Consider the following 27760-nt stretch of genomic DNA (forward strand, 5'->3'; position numbering starts at 1 on the left):
AGTCGATCGAACACCAAGTATCTACTGAGCTCTTGGTAAATGGTTAGCTATATATTAGGTTCTGTAGAGGATTTAAGAGAAACCCAAGATACTGTCTCCTCCCTGAAGTACTTTACACAAGCAGATTTGTCAAATATTCTGTACCTCTATCTTATGACTTCATTGGAAGCACTATACATACTGAGAGGCTCAGTCAGTACTCAGAGAACAGGTTTTTAATGACAAGGGGGTGATTGGAAATTCTTTCACATTTAAAAAACTCTCAGTTTGATAATTTAGGGTGCTTTAAAGATGTCTAAAATTTCCCATACAGTTCTTATGGAACTTCTTTGTTGCAAAAGGGTGTAAGTCATAAGATGAGGTCATACATTCAATTTTTTTTGAGCATTCTCCACATTAATCCAATGGGATAAGTCCTAAGGATACAAAAAGGGGTAAAACTTCCCCCCTGAAAATGATGCAGAATAAAAGTAATGACTGTAAAGCAGTGTATTAAGGGCTACAGTAGGACTGTTCATTGGCTGAGTTAGATTCAAAAAGGCATCTAACTCAGGCAGGGAGGGGATATTAGGTTATGCCCGCAGGAGAAGATGGAGCTGGAGTTAAGTCTCAGGAGACAAGTCAGAATTAACCGGAGAGGGATAAGGCATCCTGGACAAAATAAGTCTACTTGACAGCATGGAGGTGTCAGCTAGGGACATTCTGAGGTTGTAAACCAGAACAACTAGAATGAAAGGAGTGTGAGCAGATGCCACTTACTGTAAGTCTGAAAGGTTATAGGAAGATCGAAGCTGAAGAGCCATGTTAGTCATACGCAGGGGCTTTCATTACAGCCCCACAGGAGTGAGAGGAGCCACTGAGGGTTTTAATGAGGGGAATGAAATGATGACATTTACCTCTAAATGAAATCAAGTCAGTGATATATGGGGAATGTATTTGCTGGTGGTTGCAAGGAGTGGGAAGGAGTGGAATGTGGGGCTGAGACAGCACTTGGGAGGCCATTGCAGAAACCCAGGCAAAAAATTATGAGGGTAACTAACGTCTTTCTCAAATCAGCCAAGAAGCCCATTCACAATGACCTTTGGTTCCGATGTGTAAACAGAAGGAATTTATTTTCCCTATCTTTCTTTTTTAATGATTATTATTTAATGTAGGTTATAACCCTTCCTGGAACAGTTCACTAAGACCCCCGGAAAGAGGCAGCCATTAAAATTAAGCTGAGTGAGATGGAAAGTGGGGCTGTAAAAACTCCACCGCAGCCACCTGGAAACAGAAAATGTTAGGTTTGTGAGTCCTGGCAGGCTTCATGGGAAGGAACCCTGTACTTTCAGTCAAAAAGGAGGACCAGGAGCTGGATTTTCTTTTGAGTTTTCAATTTTAAACTTAAAGCAAAATGAGTTACTAGGGTATAGAAAGGGTCAACATCTGTCTTTTCTAATTCTAGGAATATAAACATTAAAACTCCTTTGTACTCACTAAAAGCAATGAATGGTAACAGAGTTGGAAAGAAATTGTCAAAGCCAATGGTATTAAAGTATAATTTTTGAAAAGATATAAACTCATAACTTCCAGACAAATATAAAATGAACATATGTCAAAGATTTTATTTAATTCATTAGTTAACAAGGGAACAGTAAGATCCTAAAATTGGTCTTATGCTTATTTAAGAATCTGAGTATATATAGGCAATTTAATAAGTTGATGGGTTAGATATAAAATGGTTAATGTCTAACAGGTCTATAAACCTTTTAGTCATGTATTCTACTAGTCAGTAATTATTTGCATCTCTACTGGGCAAAAGTTTCATGGTTACCCTTGCTCCTGGAGAGTTGTAAAACAGACAATCAATAGAAAGTCATACCCAGCACTTTCTTGTAATCAAAGGCCTGTCCCAATTGTTAGATAATTTTTCTGACAAAAGAGCTTTTGGTGAGAATGCAACTTTATATCTAGCATGGAGGAAACTACCAAGGATAACAAATTCAGATGTGGACATAGCAATACCATGATAACAACAGTAGAAAAAGGGGTTAAGCCTATGAACTGACAAGTCAAAAAAGAAGAAATAAAAATGACCAATAGACATACTAAAAATGTTCACTCTCACAAGGGTGTTTAAGAAATGTTAGTTAAAACAATAAGGTTCCAGTGCCCCGCCCCCTGACCCCAAGCTAATAAAAGCAAGCTTAGATGAGGATATCCAGTGTTAGCAATACTATAGGGAAATAAACACTGCCATAATCAGCATATGGCAGTATAAACTGAAAGCAGCTCTCTGACTCCGACTCCAGTCCTTAGGGCTCTGCTGTACTGTGCTTCACATCCCTGCTTAAGAGCAGAAAAATGGCATGAATAGAACCCAGGGAAGCTCACCTCTTCCCTAGAACCTTCTGGTTGTGCCAGGGTTCCAATTGCACTACTCCCAAGTCTAGTAAGGCAGAGAGGCCCCCAGAGCATCCACAGTTGGCTTCCAATAGAGAAAAAAATCTTCCATTTATATCACTTGTTGGCAGAGGGGTTGTGGGTGCTGTGAAAATGATCACAGAAGGGAGAAGATGTGCCATTCCTTGGAATCAGGAGGATAGTGCTGTTGCCTGCTCCCCTCCCATCACATCTCTCTTTCTCTTACACACATACACACACACATGCACATCACATTACCCTAACAAGGCTTCTCTATCTAAAAAAGAGATCTGGTAAACTTATTCACAAGATCAGTTCAGTTCAGTCACTCAGTCATGTCCCACTCTTTTCGACCCCATGGGCTGCAGCACTCCAGGCTTCCCTGTGCATCACCAGCTCCCAGAGCTTGCTCAAACTCATGTCCATCGAGTCAGTGATGCCATCCAACCATCTCATCCTCTGTCATCCCCTTCTCCTTCCGCCTTCAGTATTTCCCAGCATCAGGTCTTTCCAATCAATCAATTCTTCACATCAGGTGGCCAAAGTATTAGAGTTTCAGCTTCAGCATCAGTCCTTCCAATGAATACTCAGGACTGATTTGCTTCAGGATTGACTGCTTTGACCTCCTTGCAATCCAAGGGACTCTCAAGAGTCTTCAACACCACAGTTCAAAAGCAGCAATTCTTTGACACTCAGCTTTCTTTATAGTCCAACTTTCACATCCATACATGACCACTGGAAAAACCATAGCTTTGACTAGATGGACCTTTGTCAGCAAAGTAATGTCTCTGCTTTTTAATATGCTGCCTAGGTTGGTCATAGCTTTTCTTCCAAGAAGCAAGTGTCCTTTGATTTCATGGCTGCAGTCACCATCTGCAGTGATTTTGGAGCCCAAGAAAATATAAAGTGTGTCACTTTTTCCATTGTTTCCCCATCTATTTGCCATGAAGTGATGGGGCTGGATGCCATGATCTTAATTTTCTGAATGTTGAGTTTTAAGTCAACTTTTTCACTCTCCTCTTTCACTTTCATCAAGGGGCTCTTTAGTTCTTTGCTATCTGCCATAGAGGTGGTGTCATCTGCATATCTGAAGTTATTGATATTTCTCCCAGCAATCTCAATTCCAGCTTGTGCTTCATCCAGCCTGCATTTTGGCATTTTGCATGATGTACTCTACATATAAGTTAAATAAACAGGGTGACAATATACAGCTTTTATATACTCCTATCCCGATTTCGAACTTGTCTGTTGTTTCATGTCCAGTTCTAACTGTTGCTTCTTGAGCTGCATACAGATTTCTCAGGAGGCAGGTCAGGTGGTGTGGTATTCCTGTCTCTAAGAATTTTCCACAGTTTGTTGTGACACATAATCAAAGGCTTTGGCATAGTCAATAAAGCAGAAGTAGATGTTTTTCTGGAACTCTCTTGCTTTTTCAATGATCCAACGGATGTTGGGAATTTGATCTTTGGTTCCTCTGCCTCTTCTAAATCCACCTTGAACATCTGGAAGTTCACGATTCATGTATTGTTGAAGCCTGGCTTGGAGAATTTTGAGCATTACTTTGCTAGCCTGTGAAAGTGAAAGTGAAGTCACTCAGTCATGTCCAGCTCTTTGCAACCACATGGACTGTAGCCTACCAGGCTTCTCCATCCATGGGATTTTTCCAGACAAGAGTACCGGCATGGGTTGCCCGTTTCCTTCTCCAGGGGATCTTCCCAACCCAGGGATCGAACCCAGGTCTCCCGCATTGCAGGCAGATGCTTACACGGTAGCGTGTGAGATGAGTGCAATTGTGCGGTAGTTTGAACATTCTTTGGCATTGTCTTGCTTTGGGATTGGAATGAAAACTGACCTTTTCCAGTCCTGGTGGCCACTGCTAGTCCTGTGGCCTTTTCTAGTCCTGTGGCCACATTCACATGATACTTCCTGATGTTTGGTGTTACTACTTGCAAAAGTGTTTGCATTTCAAAAGAAAATTTCTATTTAATCTATATTTGGTCTATATGTATCCCAAGTCTATGCTGATAGAATTCCAAAGCTTTCTTTGGATGGGAAGGAAAAAAAATCAGACTGACAGAGGAAATAAATGCTTTGAAGGGGCCAAACACATAAGTGATGTGTTTTCAGAAAATATGGGATAGAGTTGAGGAATGCAAACAACTGAAAACTTGTCTTTGGAGCGCTTTACTCCTTAGTTTTGGCAGATAATAAAATGTTTATCTGACCAAATAGTGAAAGAAGTTTGTGTATCACAGGCAAATATAATCCATTAAGCATAGCACTAGGGAGGAACTTACTGTTTTACATTATCATGTTCAGTAATGAGAATACCCGGTTGAGTAAGTCATGGTCCTTTGAACTCAAATGCTATGAAATCTAAAAGTGTCAGTTAATTTAAACAATAATAATAAACATAACAAAGATAATACTTATTAAGGGTTTACTGTGTTCTGGATACTGTTCTAGCTAATTTTCAAACATGAACTCATTCTTAGCTTGGACCAAATTGAAACAACATTTTAAACCATACATTATTACTATTCCTATTTTTCAGTAGAGAAAACTGAAATGAAGAAACCCTAAGTGACTTGCCCAAGGTCATCACACAACTGGTAAATGGCAACACATTCTATTAACAGAAATCTATTTTGAATTCTATCTATCTATCTGGGCTTCCCACAAGGCTCAGTAGTAAAGGATCCACCTGCCAAAGCAAGAAATGCAGGAGACATGGGTTCAATTCTTGGATCATGAAGATTCCCTGGAGTAGAAAATGGCAACCCACTCCAGCATTCTTGCGTGGAAAATCCCATGGACAGAGGAACCTGGTGGGCTGCAGCCCATGGGGTCACAAAGAGTTGAACACGACTGAGCAACTGAGCAGGTATCTGTCTATCTTGTATCTATATATCTATCCCTAGTCCATCAGGTAAAGGGAGGTGTTCCACACTGAGCAATGCAGGGGAATCTGCAGATGGCAATGCTACAATAATGGTCCATAGACTCATAAATTCAGATAGAAACTTTTCTGCTTCACTCTGTCTTCTCACCCAGAGGCTTGGCACAAATATGTTGCCATTGCTGAGTTTATTTTTATCCTCCATATTTGCCTACACCTGCAGTCTGGGGGTGAGTACCTCTGGAGTGACAGTGTCCAAGGTTACCCTTTGTGAGAGGACTGCTGGGCTCACCTCTGCCTTCCCTCTGCACACCCTGGGCTCCAGGCATAAATGAAGAGCACAAACACCACCAGTCTTGCCACCAGCCCCTCCCAGGCAGCATCTGGGAAGTGGGATCCAGTGGTTGGTAAACCTCCCCAGAGCATCCCAGCAGATTCTCCACCAATAAATTGTGGCCCTCTGGCAAGTCAAATGACTGCCAGATCAGCTGGGAGTGGGAAGAGACAGGTATGTTTAACCTTTCAGACTGAAAAAGGGGAAACTCTGATTCACGAGGAGTCAAGCTTCAGAAAGAGCAGACCAGTTGTCTGGTTGATGCTTCCTGGTGTTCTGTAGTTGTCATTTGTTCTATTCCCAGAATTGTGAATCTCTTTAAACAACACACACACAACCTAGTCATGTGGATTTCCACTGAGTCCAAAGTCCAGAACCTGGGACAGTAATTTTTACAAGATGATCACTGAGCAAGTCTTGAAACTTGTTTCTCTTGTAGCAAAAAGAAGAAGGGGGGGGGGGGGAAAGGGTTTTAGATGCAGCTTGCTACAATTTCTTCAAGAGAACAGCCATTTTAGCCTGTGAATATTTTCATTTTTAAAAGTTTTGACAATGAGGGTACAAGTGAAAGGAAGAGACAGAGAAAGAATGGTGATCAGTATAAAAGTGATTTCATTACTTTCATTACAGTTTCTATGATGGTAGTATTCTTTGGGCTTACCTACCAAGCAGTAAAGGAGATTAAAAATAATTAGGGCACCAGAGATTCTTGTGGAACAGGAAAAAGAAATTCTAATCTGGATACTGGAGTAGCTTAAAGAAAGAGATTTTAGACTCTTCATAGATCTTTAAAGAGAAAAGAGAAAATCATCCATCTTGATGATCTAGACATTCATTAACATCAGATTTTTTTCTCCGGATATACCCCCAAGGTTTTTATTCTGCAATTCCAAGTCTCCTATTGCCTGTTTGCTTGTCTGTTTCTTTCCCTGTAGGAAAGCTTCCTCTGTTCTAGCTTTTTTATTCTTATTTCCGTATTGAAACTATTACTCTGCAAAGTTGAATAATCTCTTACTTCTACCAAAATATGCTTCCCTTTATTTATAATGCATAATTATCTCCTTGAAATTTCATTTTCTTGCATTTTCTGTGAACTCGCCAATAGGAAGAAGCATTGGCTTTCTCTAAGCTTAATATCCTGTGTGCATGTGTCCTCAGTCGTGTTTGACTCCTTGTGACCCCAGGCTCTGCTGTCTATGGGATTTTCCATGAACAATACTGGATTGTGATGCTTTTTCCTACTCCAGGAGATCTTCCCAACCCAGAGATAAAACCTGTGTCTTCCGCATCTCCTGCATTGGCAGGCCGATTCTTTACCACTGTGCCACCCGAAAAGTCCTAGTATCCTATGAATTCACCTCAATTTAAAACGAAGTGACCATGATGACTCATTTTTTCCATTCTTTGTATTCACACCTCCATTGAGATACTAGATCTTGTATTATGATAATATAAAGCTTTAAGCTAATTTCAACACTCAAGAAATGCAACTAGTGACGATGGTGAAGATATTCAAGTAGTTTATCAAAATCAATAAAAATCTAAGACTAACATCTCTTATCTATTAATATTAGCACTTAGCATAAATTCCAAAAATCAAAATTTTGCATTGAATGTTCTATTTTCTAGAGTTAGAGAACAAAGACACTTCCTCCTTGGAAGAAAAGTTATGACCAACCTAGACAGCATATTAAAAGGCAAAGACATTACTTTGCCAGCAAAGATCCATCTAGTCAAAGCTATCAGTAGTCACATATGGATGTGCGAGTTGGACTATAAAGAAAGCTGAGCACCGAAGAATTGATGCTTTTGAACTGTGGTGTTGGAGAAGACTCTTGAGAGTCCCATGGACTGCAAGGAGATCAAACCAGTAAATCCTAAAGGAAATCAATCCTGAATATTCATTGGAAGGACTGATGCTGAAGCTGGAACTCCAATACTTCAGCCACCCAATGCAAAAAACTGACTCATTGGAAAAGACCCTGATGCTGGGAAAGATTGAAAGTGGAAGGAGAGGGGACGACAGAGGATGGTTGGATGGCATCACCTACTCGATGGACATAAGTTTGAGTAAACTCCGGGAGTTGGTGTTGGACAGGGAAGCCTGGACTGCTGCAGTCCATGGGGTTACAAAGAGTCAGACACAACTGAGCGACTGAACTGAGAGAGCAAAGTTCTGATTAATCAGATATACTAATGGAAAGAAATTGTATTGTACAATATATGAATGACTGATCTTCAGGAAATTGCAATACAGCCAGATATTTTTAAAACCAAAATTTTACTGAAATGTTTAATTTTTATTATTTGCTATGGCAAGGGTACTGTGGAATCCTATGGTATCTCAAGGTTATTATGAATTTAGTTGTCATTCCTCTGGCTAATAGATAGAACATCATTGTCAGTCAGAGCACCAGAGTTCTAGACCTAAGTTGGTCAACTAACAGTATGATTGGGTGAGCCACGCTTCTTCTTGGCCTTCACCTCCTGAACTATAAAGTGAGATGATTATACTGGATGATCCCTTAGGTCCACTCTAGCTCTAACAGTCTGTGCCTGTGTTAGCACATACTGAGGGAAGTAATTATTTAACCTATATGCAACTGATGAAATGCCATATTACCTAAATAACCCCACAGATCATAACATATGTAATCTCTTAACATGAAAATAATTAACAATAATAGTGAAAAAGTCTAGGTAGTTAGAACCGAAATGCTTTCGAAAATGCTTTGACTCAGAGAATGTGTCCACATGATATTCAAATTTCTGTTTGAAGAAAAAGTAAATTCTGTCCAACTTCTAGTATTTACATACACAATTGAAAATTAGATTTACTAGAATCCAAAGTAAACTGGATTGTTGAATCACATTAATGAGAGATGCTGTTATGATTACCCCTGGAAAAGTAGGTCAGTAGATACCCATTTGGACTACTTATGATGGTGAACAAAAGACTGAAGCACTTAAAACACGAAGAGAATCTTCAGGATCACCAAACCCAGCCCTGACTTTAACAGATTTTGGTGACTGAAGTCTAGAAAGATGGAGTTTTAATTCATTTTATTTAATGAACACACATGTAGAAAGCATCATTCCAGTGCTTTACAAATTCCAAATCATTTTTAGAGCAACCCTATAGACAGATTATCTTCATGGTACAGCTAAGAAAACTCAGGCATAGAAAGGCTAAGCAACTTGCCCAAGATCACACAGCTAGTAAGCAGGCAAAGCCAGAATTTGAATATAGTACTGGTTTTGTTTATGATCATGGGTAATGTATGTTGATAGAGGGAAAATAAAGAGTCTGCAGTATTTTTCCAATATACTTCAAAATTGCTGCTGCTAAGTCGCTTCAGTCATGTCCAACTCTGTGCGACCCCATAGATGGCAGCCCACTAGGCTCCTCTGTCCCTGGGATTCTCCAGGCAAGAAACTGGAGTGGGTTGCCATTTCCTTCTCCAATGCATGAAAGTGAAAAGTAAAAGTGAAGTGGCTCGGTCGTGTCCGACTCTTCGCAAACCTATGGACTGCAGCCTACCAGGCTCCTCCGTCCGTGGGATTTTCCAGGCACGAGTACTGGAGTGGGGTGTCATTGCCTTCTCCAACTTCAAAGTTAAGAGGTTATAAAAATATCTTAAGACCTCTGGTGGTCATGACCTTTTGTTCCATTGAGATATAGTTGATTTACAATATTAGTCTCCGGTGTACAACATAATGATTCAAATTTTTTAAGATAATACTCCATTTAAAGATACTATAAACTATTGTTTATAGTATCTTTGTTCCCTGTGCTGTACAATATATCCTTGTAGCTTATTTATTTTGTACAATTTGTACCTCCACTCATATCCCTATCTTGTCCTTTCTCACTTCCCTCTTCCCATTGATGTAGAGAAGTGATTCTCTATGTCACTGAGTCTGCTTCTATTGTGTTATATTCATTCTTCTGTTTTATTTTTTAGACTTCAAATATAAGTGATAACATAGAGTATTTGCATTACTTATTTCACTAAGCATAACATAATACCTTCCAGGTTCATCCATGTTGTTGCAAATGGCAAAATTTCATTCTTTTTTTTATGACTGAGTAGTATTGCATAGTATATATAAACCATGTCTTCTTTATCCATCTGTTGATGGACACTTAGATTGCTTTCATATCTTCACTATTGTAAATAATGCTACTATGAACATTGGGGTCAATGTATCTTTTCAAATTAGTGTTTTCATTTTCTCTGGATATATATCCAGGAGTGGAATTGCTGGATCATAGGTGGCTCTGTTTTCAGCTTTTTGAGGAAAGTTCTCCACAGTGGCTACATCAATTTACATTCTTACCAATAGGATAAAAGAGTTCTCTTTTCTCCACATCCATGCTAACATTTGTTATTTGTGGTCTTTTTGATGATAGGCATTTTGACAGGTGTGAGGTTATATCTTCTTGTGATTCAATCTGCATTTCTGTGATGATTAATGATGTTGAACATCTTTTCATGTGTCTGGTTGCCATCTGTATATCTTCTTTGGAAAAATGTCAGTTCAAGTTTTCTGTCCATTTTTTTAATCAAGTTGCTTTTTTTTGGGGGGGGGATATTGTATTGTATGAGCTGTTTACATGGTTGAGATATTAACCCCTCATTGGTCATATTATTTGCAGAAATATTTTCTGAGAAGAGCCAAGATGGCGGAGGAGTAGGACAGGGAGAACACTTTCTCCCCCACAAATTCATCAAAAGCGCATTTAAACGTCGAGTAAATTCCACAAAACAACTTCTGAATGCCGGCAGAGGACATCAGGCACCCAGAAAAGCAACCCAACTCTTCGAAAGGAGGTAGGAAAAAATATAAAAGACAAAAAAAGAGACAAAAGAGGGAGGGACGAAGTTCCGTCCTGGGAAGGGAGTCTTAAAAAGAGAGAAGTTTCCAAACACCAGGAAACCTTCTCACTGCTGAATCTGTGCCGAGCTTTGGAAGCACAGAGGGCAACATAACAGGGAGAAAAAAATAAATAAACAATTAAAAATCACAGATTGCGAGCCCTACGGTAACTCCCCCAGCGGAGAAGCAGCACAGACGCCTGCACACACCATTAGCAAGCGGGGGCTGGGCAGGGAAGCACAGTGCGGGCTGCGTCGCTTAGAGTAAGAATCTGGCCCGAATGTCCTGAGCGCTATCTGAGCGAAATAATTTGGGCTAGCAAACCAGACTGTGGGATATCTACCACGCGAAAAGCCAGCCCTAACCTAAGACACCGCCAGGCCTGTGCACGGAACAAAGGACTGAACAGAGATAGCCGGCTGCAGACCTTCCCCCTCCGGTGACAGGCAGCCAGAGCCGGAAGGGAGCAATCGCAGCCCCAGAGAGACACTATCTATAAAACTGTAAGCAGGCTTCTTTGCTAACTAAAACTTCTTGGGGGTCTGGGCGGTCAACATCTGCCTGAGAAGGTGCGCCGATTTTACACCCAGATAACCGAGTGGCGGGAAGGCAATAAGTCGCAGCATCGGCATTCGCCAAACACCTCATCACCTGAGCTGCTCGGACCTGGGAAGAGCACAAAACGCAGGCCCAACCGAATCTGCGCCTCTGAGGACTACCCGAGTGCCTGAACCTGAGCGGCTTGGACCTGGGAGCTCAGCCCAGGGCCGGCCTCTGATTGTTCCCGGCGGAACAACCTAGAGCCCAAGCAGTGTGGGCAGGGAGGCTACACGCGCCATGAGCGGGGGCAGACCCAGTGTGGCTGAGGCACTGCGAGCGCATGCCAGTGTTATCTGTTTGCAGCATCCCTCCCTCCCTCCCCACAGCGCGACTGAACAAGTGAGCCTAAATTAAAAAAAAAAAAAAGTGTCCTCCACCGTCCCCTTTGTGTCAGGGCGGGAACCAGACACTGAAGAGACCAGCAAACAGAAGAAGCTATAACAGAGGGAAACGCCTTGGAAGCTACAGGCCATAGATTCAAACCCTGTGGTTACTACGGACTACATAGGAAGGGGCCTATAGATCTTGAGAAATATAAGTCGGACCAAGGAACTAGCCAAAAATGAACTGAACCCACAATACTCACAACAAAACCAGAGAAAGACCTAGATATATTTTTACTATTTTTACGATCAATCTTTGTTTCTTTTTTTTTTAATTTTTAAAAAAAATTTTTTAAGTCCTCTATTGTCCTTTAATTTTCACTTTTATAACCTATTACTTTGCAAAAAAAAAAAAAAACCCTATTTTTTTTTCTTCTTCAGCAAACTTCATATATATATTTTATAATTTTTTGACCGTGTTTTGTTTTTTTTTCTTTTTCTTCTTTTCTTTAACATTGTATTTTTGAAATTCCAAACTCTACTCTAGATTTTTAATGTTAGCCTTTTGGTATATGTTATCAATTTTGTACCTATAGTTTTTTTTATAATTTCTGAGACTTTTTTTCCCCCCTCTGTTTCTTTCTCTTTTATATAACATCGTATATCTGCAATTCCAAACTCTACTCAAGATTTTTTATATATGCTTTTTGGTATTTGATATCAATTTTGTACCTGTATTTTCTTTATAATTTTTGCAACATTGTTTTTGTTGGTTGGTTTGTTTTCTCTCTTTATTTTTCTTCTTCTTTTTTTTAACATTGTATTTTTTAAATTCCAAACTCTACTCTAGATTTTTAATTTTTGCTTTTTAGTATTAGTTATCAATTTTGTACCTGTAGTTTCTTTAGAATTTTCATGACCTTGTTTGTTTTTCTTTGTTCGTTTTTTCTCTCTTTCTTTTCCTTCTTCTTTTCTTTAACATCATATTTTTGAAATTCCAAACTCTACTATAGATTTTTAATTTTAGCCTTTTGGTATATGTTATCAATTTTGTACCTATAGTTTTTTTTATAATTTCTGAGACTTTTTTTTTTTCCCTCTGTTTCTTTCTCTTCTTCTTTTATATAACATCGTATATCTGCAATTCCAAACTCTACTCAAGATTTTTAATTTATGCTTTTTGGTATTTGATATCAATTTTGTACCTGTATTTTCTTTATAATTTTTGCGACATTGTTTTTGTTGGTTGGTTTGTTTTCTCTCTTTATTTTTCTTCTTCTTTTTTTTTAACATTGTATTTTTGAAATTCCAAACTCTACTCTAGATTTTTAATTTTTGCCTTTTGGTATTAGTTATCAATTTTGTACCTGTAGTTTCTTTATAATTTTCACAACCTTGTTTGTTTTACTTTGTTCGTTTTTTCTCTCTTTCTTTTCCTTCTTCTTTTTATTAACATCGTATTTTTGAAATTCCAAACTCTACTCTAGATTTTTAATTTTTGCTTTTATGTATTTGTTACCAATTTTGTACCTTTAAGAACCCAATCTTCAGGACCCATTTTTCACTAGGGAGCGAGATTACTGGCTTGACTGCTCTCTCTCCCTTTGAACTCTCTATTTTCTCCACCAGGTCGCCTATATCTCCTCCCTAACCCCTCTCTACTCTACCCAACTCTGTGAATTTCTGTGTGTTCCAGACGGTGGAGAACACTTAGGGAACTGATTACTGGCTGGATCTGTCTCCCTCCTTTTCATTTCCCCCTTTTATCCTTCTGGCCACCTCTGTCTCCTTCCTCCTTCTTCTCTTCTCTGTATAACTCCATGAACATCTCTGAGCGGTCCAGTTGTGGAGTGCACATAAGGAAGTGACTACTGGCTAGCCCACTCTCTCCACTATTGATTCCACCTCATCTCATTTGGATTACCTCTAACTCCCTCCTCCCTCTTCTCTTCTCCATGTAATGCTGTGAACCTCTCTGAGTGACCCTCACAGTAGAGAAACTTTTCATCTTTAACATAGATGTTTTATCAATGGTGCTGTATAGAAGGAGAAGTTTTGAAACTACTGTAAAAATAAGACCGATAACTGGAAGTAGGAGGCTTAAGTCCAAACCCTGACTCCAGGGAACTCCTGACTCCAAGGAACATTAATTGACAGGAGCTCATCAAATGCCTCCATACCGACACTGAAACCAAGCACCACACAAGGGCCAACAAGTTCCAGGGCAAGACATACCAAGCAAATTCTCCAGCAACAAAAGAACACAGCCCTGAGCTTCAAGATACAGGCTGCCCAAAGTCACCCCAAAACCATAGACATCTAATAACTCATTACTGGATATTTCATTACACTCCAGAGAGAAGAAATACAGCTCCATCCACCAGAACATCGACACAAGCTTCCCTAACCAGGAAACCTTGACAAGCCACCTGTACAAATCCACACACAGCGAGGAAATGCCACAATAAAGAGAACTCCACAAACTGCCAGAATACAGAAAGGACACCCCAAACTCAGCAATTTAAACAAGATGAAGAGACAGAGGAATACCCAGCAGATAAAGGAACAGGATAAATGCCCACCAAACCAAACAAAAGAGGAAGAGATAGGGAATCTACCTGATAAAGAATTCCAAATAATGATAGTGAAATTGATCCAAAATCTTGAAATTAAAATGGAATCACAGATAAATAGCCTGGAGGCAAGGATTGAGAAGATACAAGAAAGGTTTAACAAGGACTTAGAAGAAATAAAAAAGAGTCAATATATAATGAAAATGCAATAAATGAAATTAAAAACACTCTGGAGGCAACAAATAGTAGAATAACAGAGGCAGAAGATAGGATTAGTGAATTAGAAGATAGAATGGTAGAAATAAATGAATCAGAGAGGATAAAAGAAAAACGAATTAAAAAAAATGAGGACAATCTCAGAGACCTCCAGGACAATACTAAATGCTACAACATTCGAATCATAGGGGTCTCAGAAGAAGAAGACAAAAAGAAAGACCATGAGAAAATACTTGAGGAGATAATAGTTGAAAACTTCCCTAAAATGGGGAAGGAAATAATCACCCAAGTCCAAGAAACCCAGAGAGTCCCAAACAGGATAAACCCAAGGCGAAACACCCCAAGACACATATTAATCAAATTAACAAAGATCAAACACAAAGAACAAATATTAAAAGCAGCAAGGGAAAAACAACAAATAACACACAAGGGAATACCCATAAGGATAACAGCTGATCTTTCAACAGAAACTCTTCAAGCCAGGAGGGAATGGCAAGACATACTTAAAATGATGAAAGAAAATAACCTACAGCCCAGATTATTGTACCCAGCAAGGATCTCATTCAAGTATGAAGGAGAAATCAAAAGCTTTTCAGACAAGCAAAAGCTGAGGGAATTCTGCACCACCAAACCAGCTCTCCAACAAATACTAAAGGATATTCTCTAGACAGGAAACACAAAAACGGTGTATAAATTCGAACCCAAATCAATAAAGTAAATGGCAACGGGGTCATACTTATCAGTAATTACCTTAAACGTAAATGGGTTGAATGCCCCAACCAAAAGACAAAGACTGGCTGAATGGATACAAAAACAAGACCCCTACATATGTTGTCTACAAGAGACCCACCTCAAAACAGGGGACACATACAGACTGAAAGTGAAGGGCTGGAAAAAGATTTTCCATGCAAATAGGGACTAAAAGAAAGCAGGAGTAGCAATACTCATATCGGATAAAATAGACTTTAAAACAAAGGCTGTGAAAAGAGACAAAGATGGTCACTACATAATGATCAAAGGATCAATCCAAGAAGAAGATATAACAATTATAAATATATATGCACCCAACACGGGAGCACCGCAGTATGTAAGACAAATGCTAACAAGTATGAAAAGAGAAATTAACAATAACACAATAATAGTGGGAGACTTTAATACCCCACTCACACCTATGGATAGATCAACTAAACAGAAAATTAACAAGGAAACACAAACTTTAAATGATACAATAGACCAGTTAGACCTAATTGATATCTATAGGACATTTCATGCCAAAACAATGAATTTCACCTTTTTCTCAAGCGCACATGGAACCTTCTCCAGGATAGATCACATCCTGGACCATAAAGCTAGCCTCGGTAAATTCAAAAAAATAGAAATCATTCCAAGCATCTTTTCTGACCACAATGCAGTAAGATTAGATCTCAATCACAGGAGAAAAACTATTAAAAATTCCAACATATGGAGGCTGAACAACACGCTGCTGAATAACCAACAAATCACAGAAGAAATCAAAAAAGAAATCAAAATTTGCATAGAAACAAATGAAAATGAAAACACAACAACCCAAAACCTGTGGGACACGGTAAAAGCAGTCCTAAGGGGAAAGTTCATAGCAATACAGGCACACCTCAAGAAACAAGAAAAAAGCCAAATAAATAACCTAACTCTACACCTAAAGCAACTAGAAAAGGAAGAAATGAAGAACCCTAGGGTTAGTAGAAGGAAAGAAATCTTAAAACTTAGAGCAGAAATAAATGCAAAAGAAACAAAAGAGATCATAGCAAAAATCAACAAAACCAAAAGCTGGTTTTTTGAAAGGATAAATAAAATTGACAAACCATTAGCCAGACTCATCAAGAAACAAAGGGAGAAAAATCAAATCAATAAAATTAGAAATGAAAATGGAGAGATCACAACAGACAACACAGAAATACAAAGGATCATAAGAGACTACTATCAACAATTATATGCCAATAAAATGGACAACGTGGAAGAAATGGACAAATTCTTAGAAAAGTACAACTTACCAAAACTCGACCAGGAAGAAATAGAAAATCTTAACAGACCCATCATAAACACAGAAATTGAAACTGTAATCAAAAATCTTCCAGCAAACAAAAGCCCAGGTCCAGACGGCTTCACAGATGAAGTCTACCAAAAATTTAGAGAAGAGCTAACACCTATCCTGCTCAAACTCTTCCAGAAAATGGCAGAGGATGGGAAACTTCCAAACTCATTCTATGAGGCCACCATCACCCTAATACCAAAACCTGACAAAGATCCCACAAAAAAAGAAAACTACAGGCCAATATCACTGATGAACATAGATGCAAAAATCCTTAACAAAATTCTAGCAATCAGAATCCAACAACACATTAAAAAGATCATACACCATGATCAAGTGGGCTTTATCCCAGGGATGCAAGGCTTCTTCAATATCCACAAATCAATCAATGTAATACACCACATTAACAAATTGAAAAATAAAAACCATATGATTATCTCAATAGATGCAGAGAAAGCCTTTGACAAAATTCAACATCCATTTATGATCAAAACTCTCCAGAAAGCAGGAATAGAAGGAACATACCTCAACATAATAAAAGCTATATATGACAAACCCACAGCAAACATTATCCTCAATGGTGAAAAATTGAAAGCATTTCCTCTAAAGTCAGGAACAAGACAAGGGTGCCCACTTTCACCACTACTATTCAACATAGTTTTGGAAGTTTTGGCCACAGCAATCAGAGCAGAAAAAGAAATAAAAGGAATCCAAATTGGAAAAGAAGAAGTAAAGCTCTCACTGTTTGCAGATGACATGATCCTCTACATAGAAAACCCTAAAGACTCCACCAGAAAATTACTAGAACTAATTAATGACTATAGTAAAGTTGCAGGATATAAAATCAACACCCAGAAATCCCTTGCATTCCTATACATTCATAATGAGAAAACAGAAAGAGAAATTAAGGAAACAATTCCATTCGCCACTGCAATGGAAAGAATAAAATACTTAGGAATATATCTACCTAAAGAAACTAAAGACCTATATATAGAAAACTATAAAACACTGGTGAAAGAAATCAAAGAGGACACTAACAGATGGAGAAATATACCATGTTCATGGATTGGAAGAATCAATATAGTGAAAATGAGTATACTACCCAAAGCAATTTATAGATTCAATGCAATCCCTATCAAGCTACCAACAGTATTCTTCACAGAGCTAGAACAAATAATTTCACAATTTGTATGGAAATACAAAAAACCTCGAATAGCCAAAGCGATCTTGAGAAAGAAGAATGGAACTGGAGGAATCAACCTACCTGACTTCAGGCTCTACTACAAAGCCACAGTTATCAAGACAGTATGGTACTGGCAGAAAGTCAGAAATATAGATCAATGGAACAAAATAGAAAGCCCAGAGATAAATCCACGCACATATGGACACCTTATCTTTGACAAAGGAGGCAAGAATATACAATGGATTAAAGACAATCTCTTTAACAAGTGGTGCTGGGAAATCTGGCCAACCACTTATAAAAGAATGAAACTAGAACACTTTCTAACACCATACACAAAAATAAACTCAAAATGGATTAAAGATCTCAACATAAGACCAGAAACTAGAAAACTCCTAGAGGAGAACATAGGCAAAACACTCTCTGACATACATCCCAGCAGGATCCTCTATGACCCACCTCCCAGAATGTTGGAAATAAAAACAAAAATAAACAAATGGGACCTAATTAACCTTAAAAGCTTCTGCACATCAAAGGAAACTATTAGCAAGGTGAAAAGACAGCCTTCAGAATGGGAGAAGATAATAGCAAATGAAGCAACTGACAAACAACTAATCTCGAGAATATACAAGCAACTCCTACAGCTCAACTCCAGAAAAATAAATGACCCAATCAAAAAATGGGCCAAAGAACTAAATAGACATTTCTCCAAAGAAGACATACAGATGGCTAACAAACACATGAAAAGATGCTCAACATCACTCATTATCAGAGAAATGCAAATCAAAACCACTATGAGGTACCACTTCACACCAGTCAGAATGGCTGCAATCCAAAAGTCTACAAGTAATAAATGCTGGAGAGGGTGTGGAGAAAAGGGAACCCTCATACACTGTTGGTGGGAATGCAAACTAGTACAGCCACTATGGAGAACAGTGTGGAGATTCCTTAAAAAACTGAAAATAGAACTGCCTTATGATCCAGCAATCCCACTGCTGGGCATACACACTGAGGAAACCAGAAGGGAAAGAGACACGTGTACCCCAATGTTCATCGCAGCACTGTTTATAATAGCCAGGATATGGAAGCAACCTAGATGTCCATCAGCAGATGAATGGATAAGAAAGCGGTGGTACATATACACAATGGAGTATTACTCAGCCATTTAAAAGAATACATTTGAATCAGTTCTAATGAGGTGGATGAAACTGGAGCCTATTATACAGAGTGAAGTAAGCCAGAAAGAAAAACACCAATACAGTATACTAACGCATATATATGGAATTTAGAAAGATGGTAACAATAACCCTGTGTACCAGACAGCAAAAGAGACACTGATGTATAGAACAGTCTTATGGACTCTGTGGGAGAGGGAGAGGGTGGGAAGATTTGGGAGAATGGCATTGAAACATGTAAAATATCATGTATGAAATGAGTTGCCAGTCCAGGTTCGATGCACGATACTGGATGCTTGGGGCTGGTGCACTGGGACGACCCAGAGGGATGGTATGGGGAGGGAGGAGGGAGGAGGGTTCAGGATGGAGAACACAGGTATACCTGTGGCGGTTTCATTTTGATATTTGGCAAAACTAATACAATTATGTAAAATTTAAAAATAAATTAAAATTAAAAAAAAGAAATATTTTCTCCCATTCAGTAGACTGTCTTTTCATTTTGTCTGTGGTTTCCTTTGCTGTGCAAAAGCTTTTAAGTCTAACTGTGTCCCATTTATTTATTTTTGCTTTTGTTTCCTTTGCCTTATGAGACAGATACAAAAAAAATATTGCTATGATTTATGTCAGAGAGTATTCTGCCTATGTTTTTCTTTTAGAATTTTTATGGTTTCTGCTCTTACATTTAGGTTTTTAATATATTTTAAGTTTATTTTTGTATATAGTGTGAGAAAATCTTTTAGGATCTTTGCAGGGGAGTAAACAGCAAACATTAGCTGATTGAGTGTATGCATTGGAGAAGGAAACGGCAACCCACTCCAGTATTCATGCCTGGAAAATCCCATGGACTGAGGAGCATGGTGGGCTACAATCCATGGGGTCACAAAGAGTTGGACACAACTGAGTGACTTCTGTGTGTGTGTGTGTGTATTGACTCTTAACCAAAAGAGTAGGTAAGTAAAATGGGCACTTCCAGTTCAAAATTGTGTATTGAAAAAGAGAGACTAAATGTAATGATACAAAAGATGATTTTAAAAAATAGAAAAACAAAACAGAATGGTTCTAACAGGGTCAGAATAGAAGTATAGACTGTAATTATTTACTGTAATTATTTTCTGGAAACTGAGTTTTAAATCTCAGACTTGGTGTGTATAAAAAACAGCACAGAAAATAGGGGCAAAGTGATTAAAAAAAAATTTACTTTGGGAAGGGAGCTGGGTGATAAAAGACGCACAGAGTACTTTGTAGTTCTGCCCTTATACAGTCACCTGAACTGTCTGGACCTTTGTTTTCACAGGTATGTAGTCTGAGGACAATGGTATTTACTTTTTTTTTTTCTATCAGAAATAGTTTAAAGCTTTAGCTCTCATCTGTAAATGAGATTAGAAGTAATTTATAAAGTGTCCAGCACATTGACATTTGCTTGATCAGTAAATGTTTTATGCAAATATGTGATGATAATTACAGTAACAGAATTATTGAAGTTTTTCTCAAATAAGATTAATAGACACTGTCTTTGTGTTTTGGATGCCATTTATAATCTTAATTATATCAACATTTTGTGAAAGGATCCTCTCCAAGTCTCTCATTCTCAAGCTCATCTTCACCATGCCATTCTTTTCTTTCCCCAACACTGATAAACTCCTTTGAATGCTAAACCACTAAGTTCAGGACAAATAATTATATACTTTTGTGACTATGTTATTGAACACTATTATCCAAAGAGTCTAAATTTGCTGGCATACTAAATTATTTTCATATTAAAAATAAAAAAGAATTTCTGAATTTAAAACTCTGTTTTGATAACACATGGATTCTATAAAATAGGTATAGTCCACTCTGTTTTACATTTGAAGAATGTGATGTCCAGAGAAATTAAGTAATTTGTCCAAACTTTTCATCAGTCAGGCAGACTGGGATGAAAAATCTCTCCCACATCAAACTCATCAAATTCTCCACTCTTCAAATACAGCAAGGGTGATTAAATATAGTCAAGAAATGAAAATCCCCAGTTTTCAGAAGGTATGAGAACATTTCTTAAAGAAAAGGCACAAATGCTGTGGGGCTCACAGGAAATTCACAAAGAAGGGAATGGAAGAGGAGAGTTTAAGAGTCTGGCCCAGGGAGGGAAAGAACAACAGGGAAGTTTAGAATCCACTTAGAACCATAAGTAGAAAATATATGAGAACTGGAAACCCAGGCTCATATAGTAGGTGGGTATGAAGTTCATGGAACCATATGGTTAAAGTTACTCAAAATGAGAAATTAACTTGAAAACTGGAATGAGTCCAGGGAAATCATAGGGTTCCTGCAGAATAGTTTAGAGAAGCATTTCCACATCCCCAAACATACTGAACTCCAGTAGAAAGTATTTTGTGCCTGAAAATGATGTTAAAGTATAATTGTAAATCTCGTGGCTAAATAAACTAGCATTCAGGAGAGACAGTAGGCCCTACAAGAAAAGAAATCTGCACACCAAAAATGAGATAATATAACAATCTAAAGGGAACTATAAATACATCTGAAATGGTCACAGATATCAAGGAATTGATGCAACATAAAGTAGAAACAGAATTTTTTTTTTTAGAGGTACTGAGCACAGAATATTTTTAAAAGAAAGAAAAAATTAATATGAGAAATAAATCATTTTCTATAAATGGGAAATATAGTCATTGATATGAGAAGCTGAATATATGGCTTAAATAACAACTCTACTCTTTATCATGGTGCCTTGGAGGCTATCAGCCACTTCAGAATGAAGCTGAAGGTCTCTTTGCTGGCCACTGGCTGCCAGAAGCTCATTGAAGTGGATGATGAATGAAAACTTCGTCCTTTCTACAAGAAGAATATGGACACAGAAGTTGCTGCTGATGTACTGGCTGAAGAATGGAAGGGTTATGTGGTCCAGATCAGTGATAGGAATGATAAGCAGGGTTTCCCCATGAAGCAGGGTGTCTTGACCCATGGCAGAGTTGCCTGCTGCTGAGTAAGGGGCATTCCTGTTACAGACCAAGGAGGACCAGAGAGAGAAAGTGCAAATCTGTACAGGGTTGCATTGTGGATGCCAATCTGAGTGTTCTCTATTTGGTATCATGAAAAAAGGGGAGAAGAATATTCCAGGACTCACTGATACTACAGTGCCTCATTGCCTTGATCCCAAAAGAGCTAGCAGAATCTGCAAGCTTTTCAATCTCTAAAGATGATGTCTGCCAGTATGTTGTGCGAAAGCCCCTAAAAAAAGAAGGTAAGAAACCTAGGACTAAAGCACCCAAGATTCAGTGTCTCATGACTCCAAGATTTCTGCAACACAAACGCGGGAGAAATTGCTCTTAAGAAACAGCGTACTAAGAAAAATGAAGAAGAGGCTGCAGAATATACTAAACTTTTGGCCAAGAGAAAGAAGGAAGCCAAAGAAAAAGCAGGAACAGATTGCTAAGAGACGGAGGCTGTCCTCTCTGACAGCTTCTACTTCTAAGTCTGAGTCCAGTCAAAAATGAGATGTTCTAAGAGTAACTAATAGATAAGATCAGGCATTAAAAAAAAAAAAAAAAAACTCTATACAGATAAAGATAAAAACCAGTGCTTTAGAAAGCAAATCTAAGGGCATCACACAGAAAATCAGCAGGGAAAGGATAATGGGATAGAAGAAATTAAGAGATAATGAAGAAAGAAGAATTGAAATTTTGTTTTGTTTTTTTCAAATTTCAGAAGGAAACAACAGAAAGAGTAAAGAGAACACTTTGGAAAAGACAATGGATATAATTTCCCAGAACTAAAGAAAGATATGATTCCACAGACTGAAGAATCGCAGAATTTTGAACAGGATAAATAGCAATAAATCCACACCTAGCTAGGTGTAGAGCATTAAAACCCTCAAAAACCTACTAAACAACAGGTTACTTACAAAGGAACGGCAGTAGGAAGGTAGAATTCTCATCAACAGATGCCAGTTTAAAGTGGAATAAACATCTCAAAAGGGCTGAATTCTATAAGCAGCTAAAACATCCTTAAAGAGTGAGCACAGAAATTACATTTTCAGACATAAAAAGACTGCAGTTACTATTTCCATATCTGTGCTAAGAGAATTACAAAAGGATAAAACTTTAACAAGATGAAATGTAGTCTGGAAGAAAAGAATAGAAAAAACAAGATGTACAAGTAAGCAAAGAAATCGCTACACATGCTAAATATTTAGGTACCTGTTTTAAAAATTATAATGACCAATGGGGATTAAGTTTAAATCGATTTGGAACTAAAATTCTAGACAGTAAAATATGAAAGAGTTAAACTGTCCTAAAGTTCTATTGTTTAAAAACACACATAAAGATATTGTCATGAAGTCACTCAGTCGTGTCCGACTCTTTGTGACCCCATGGACTGTAGCCCACCAGATTCCTCCATCCATGAAATTTTCTAGGCAAGAGTACTGGAGTGGGTTGCCATTTCCTTCTCCAGAGCATCTTCCCAACCCAGGGTTCAAACCTGGGTCTCCCACATTGCAGGCAGACGCTTTACCGTCTGAGCCACCAGGGAATTTGGTGAACTTTAATTGTCCATGTTAAAAATGTAAAGATATGAATGTGCCAAGATGTATGTATCCACTTTATTGTTGCTAGACATTCGATTGTTTCCAGTTTGGGGCTGTTATGAATAATATTGCTTTGAACATTCGTATCCTTTGTGTGCACATAGGACAATATATGGCAGTGGAAATGAATAAAATACAACATTTCACAACAACATCAATTAATCTCACAAGAAACAATATATACCCTGTCATCTCACTAAAAAAAAACCTGCTAAAACTGGAAGAACTAATTTATTGGGTTTTTTTGAAGTTACGAGTGTTGACCTTTGAGGAGGAAGAAAGAGGAGTTGTGCTTTGGAGGGGCATCAAGGGGACTTCTAAGATATGAGGAATATTCTATTTCTTGATGATAGTTACTTGATATGACATGACTGTGTTCATTTTATACTTCATTTCATTGTACAATTATGACCTGGGTTTTTCTGTATGTGTATTATAGTTCAGTAAAAAGTAGTTTATTTTTTTATTGTAAGTTTACCACCAAAATAATATAAATAAATTATGTAATTTTTCAACCCAGTAAAGGAAGAAAAATAATTTAAAATATGTCAAAAGAACCAAAAGCAGAAAAGAAATAAAAATAGGATAGAAAAGACAAAATACTATGCCAGAAATAGTTCAAATATATCAAGAATCATAAGAAATGTGAATGGAATTACATAGGTACTAAAAGACAACAATTATGAAATTGATTTTAAGAAACTAGCTATTGTCAATATTGTTTATACACGGAATGGTTCAAAATGAAAGTTATTCATATATGTTTGTTTTCTATAGCCGCTGTGACAAATTACCACAAATTTAGTGACTTAGAGGAAAACTAATTTACTATCTAAAAGTTCTGTAGATTCAAAGTTCAACGTGGGACCTCGCTAAAATCGAGGTGTAGGCAGGGCACCATTCTTTTCTGGAGGCTCCTTGTGTTTTCCAGCTTCTAGAGGCTATCTTCCTTGGGTCATGACCCTCCCTCTCCATCCTCAAAGACAGCAACACTGGTTGAGTCCTTCTTTTATCCCATCATTCAGACTCCTGCCATTACATCTCTTTCTCTCTCTTCCTTTTCCTCCCACTTCTACTTTTAAGGACCACTGTGATTATGACTGAACGACTTCACTTTCACTTTTCACTTTCATGTATTGGAGAAGGAAATGGCAACCCACTCCAGTGTTCTTGCCTGGAGAATCCCAGGGACGGGGGAGCTTGGTGGGCTGCCGTCTATGGGGTCGCACAGAGTCGGACACGACTGAAGTGACTTAGCAGCAGCAGCAGAAGTGATTACATTACCCAGAAGAATCTCACTATTTTAGGGTCATCTAATTAGCAATCTTGAATCCATCTGCTCCCTTAATTCCTCTTTGACTTGTAATATAACATATTCACAGGCTCCAGGGTTTAGGACAGGGGCATCTTTGGGAGATCATTGTTCTTCCTACTACAGATATATTTGGCAGATAGTCACAAAAAAAAAACAAAAAACAAGTACAGTGATAGTTATTAATACATGGCACAATAGTTTATAAATCAAAACATGTTATTAGGGAAAAGGGAGAAGCTACATAATGATAAAATCTACCAAAAAGATTAACAATGTGATTGGTCCAATAAGAATTAAATCCAGGACTTGGACTCAAGTTCTGTGTCTTCTAGTTCGGTATTCCTACTAACAAAAATTTCTGAAGAACACAGACCAATAGAAGGTGGTACTTGAAGCTCTCTGTGCAAGTACTGGTAAATTTCTTGCCCCAAATGAAAATAATAATTATGACCCAGACCACAGGGCTGTTGTATGAAATACCTTAAGGATTGAGGCACACTGCAGCTATCATATAAATGTTAAATAAAAATAATATTTCCTGTATCCTTACTAGGGTTGGGCAAATCCAGATGTATATTGTACTTTTCACATATTTCAAAATATTTTCAAATGTTTTGGTTTGGGTTCAATAAAAACCTCAAGTACATTTTGCCAAGTGCTTTTTCCATTAATTATTCAATCCATTTGTATTTCAAGGGAAATTCAGTCCACATGTTTCTAATTCATTTAGCACTAACTCATCAAAATATTGTTTCTCTCACTGCTATTTTCTGTCCAAGAGGCTTTTTAAGCCCTCTCCTCCTTTTTTTTTTTTTTTAATTTCTTAGAAACAAAAAGATACAGTTTTCCAAGGGCAAATCCTAGTAAACTACCAAAAGATTTACTAAACATTGCAACTAGAATTCTTTGAGTTTCCAAGTCCCCTGTCAGTCTACCCTGGTTCACGTCACCTCTCTCACCTATTCCCTGGTTTCCTTAACTTTTTCTTTCCTTTGATCAGGTTCTTCTTTGTTCTCATTGACCCTCCACAGATTTCAGGTTTTCTATCATCGAAGTCCATAGGCCTCTAGACACCTTAATCCTCTTGGTAAACCCCTCCCTTTTAATGAAAACCTTCCAAGGCTGGGGCCAGTGAAATAATGGATTCAAACTGCCTTCCGAAATATCCCCATGGGATCTGTGGCAAACCTTAGAAATAGATACATTAAAAAAATCTGATCTTTTTGAGTGTATACTTTGTGTGTGTGTGTGATATCTTATGTGCAATTAATGTTGTCTTAACAGTACCTAAAGGGTGAGGAACTTGATACTATGTTCATTGTGAGTGATCCAAAAACAGCAAGAGCTGTGTCGAAGAGTCAGTTCCCACATCACTTGTGGAGCCCTCTTACCAAAAAGATTTAACCTGAATCTAAGCATAAGGACATTGCAGAGCATTCTACAAGACAACTTCTCTGGACTCTTCAAATATGTTAATGCTATGAAAGAAAATCAAAGCTTTCAGGAAACTCTTCTTCTAGATGTAAGGAAATTAAAGAGACATTACAGCTAAATGCAGACTGTTACAGTCGATTGAATTCTGGAATTGAGAAAAATATAGGGACATTCTGAGACAGTTGCAGAAATTTCAGAATGTTGCATTTCTTGAGTGTGGGAGTGATGTCATGGTTATATAGAAGGGTTCATATTCATATGTGTATACACACATTTGTGTATATATGAAGAGAGAGTAAATATGCAAAATGTTATACTTGATAAATCTGTATACACCTACCCACACACACAAACACCCACATACACAATTATACATATTCACACTCACCTGCACACACTCATACACACCCAGATACCCACACACAGAGGAAATATGTAGGAGACTCTTTGCAAATTTGTCCATCTCAATCCAGAAATCCTTTTTTAAAAAGTCCTCCTTCTAAAAAAAATGAAGTATTGTTGATTTATAATATTGTGTTAGTTTCAGGTAGACAACACAGTAATTCAATTATATATACATAGTTTTTCAGATCCTTCTCCATTATTATAAGACATCAAATATAGTTCCTTGTGCTATGCAGTAAATCCTGGCCTTTCCTGGTGACTCAGTCAGTAAAGAATCTGCCTGCCAATGTAGGATATGCAGTAGACGTGAGTTGCATACTCCTAACCATAAGTTTGTTTTCTATTTATGTCTATAAGTCTCTTTTATAAATAAATTCATTTGTATTAATTTTTAGAGTCCACATATAAGCACTATCATATAATATTTGTCTTTTTTCCATCTGACCTACTTCCTTAGTATGATATTCTCTAGGTTCTTCTATGTTGCTGCAAATTACATTATTGCATTCTTTTTATGGCTGAGTAATATTCCATTGTGTGTGTTTGTGTATATGATATCTGCTTTATTCATTCATCTGTTGATAGACACTAAGATTGTTTCCATGTCTTAGTTATTGTAAATAGTACAGCTATGAAAATTTGGGTGCATGTGTCTTTTCAAATTAGACCTTTCATATTTTCCAGATATATGCACAGGAATGGGATTGCTAAATCATATGATGACTTTTATTTTAGTTTTTAAGGAACCTCCATACCGTTATCCATAGTGGCTGTACCAATTTCCATTCTCACCAACAGTGTAGGAGAGTTCCCTTTTCTCCATACCCTCCTGAAAATTTATTGTTTGTAGACTTTTTGATGATGGCCATTTTAACCAATGTGAGATGATACCTTATTGTGGTTTTGACTGGCATTTCTCTAATAAATAGCAATGTTGAACATCTTTTTTTCATATGTCTATTAACCATCTATATATCTTCTTTGGAGAAATGTCTGTTTAGTCTTCTGCCCACTTTTTGATTGTGTGTGCTTTTTTTTAATTGAGTTGTATGAGCTGTTTATATATTTTGGAAATTAACCCCTTGTCAGTTGCGTCATTTGTAAATATTTCCTTCCAATCCATTGGTTATCTTTACATTTTGTTTATGGTTTCCTTTGCTATGCAAAAACATTTAAGTTTGGTTAGTTCCCATTTGTTTACTCTTGTTTGCTTTTTTTAAATTTATTTTAATTGAAAGGATAATTGCTTTGCAGTATTGTGTTGGTTTCTGCCAAACAGCAACATGAAGCAGCCATAGGTATACATATGTAAACATTTAGATCTTTGATGTTGACTGTTTTACCAATTATGCCAAGTTTAATATGTGTA

At 37.7% G+C, this 27760-nt stretch overlaps 1 protein-coding gene, 1 long non-coding RNA gene and 1 pseudogene across 2 annotated transcripts in view; 2 read left to right on the forward strand and 1 right to left on the reverse strand.

Moving 5' to 3' along the window:
- LOC129654864 (sperm-associated antigen 17-like) overlaps positions 1-27760 on the forward strand; it is a 257575-nt gene that overhangs the window by 65913 nt on the left and 163902 nt on the right. The window contains exons 1-2 of the transcript XR_008715622.1: positions 5170-5287; positions 10297-10633. The gene's annotated coding sequence lies outside the window, so the exon portion shown is untranslated. Of the gene's footprint in view, positions 5288-10296 lie in introns of the transcript that reaches the window.
- The window catches only part of LOC129654870 (uncharacterized), a 34251-nt gene continuing 10361 nt past the window's right edge, over positions 3871-27760 (reverse strand). The window contains exon 3 of the long non-coding RNA XR_008715630.1: positions 3871-3972. This is a non-coding gene — a long non-coding RNA (uncharacterized LOC129654870). The remainder of the gene's footprint in view (positions 3973-27760) is intronic.
- On the forward strand, positions 21405-22202 carry LOC129654863 (40S ribosomal protein S6-like; annotated as a pseudogene).

This window comes from Bubalus kerabau, chromosome 6 (assembly GCF_029407905.1).
Source record: "Bubalus kerabau isolate K-KA32 ecotype Philippines breed swamp buffalo chromosome 6, PCC_UOA_SB_1v2, whole genome shotgun sequence".
Taxonomy (NCBI): Eukaryota; Metazoa; Chordata; class Mammalia; order Artiodactyla; family Bovidae; genus Bubalus; species Bubalus kerabau.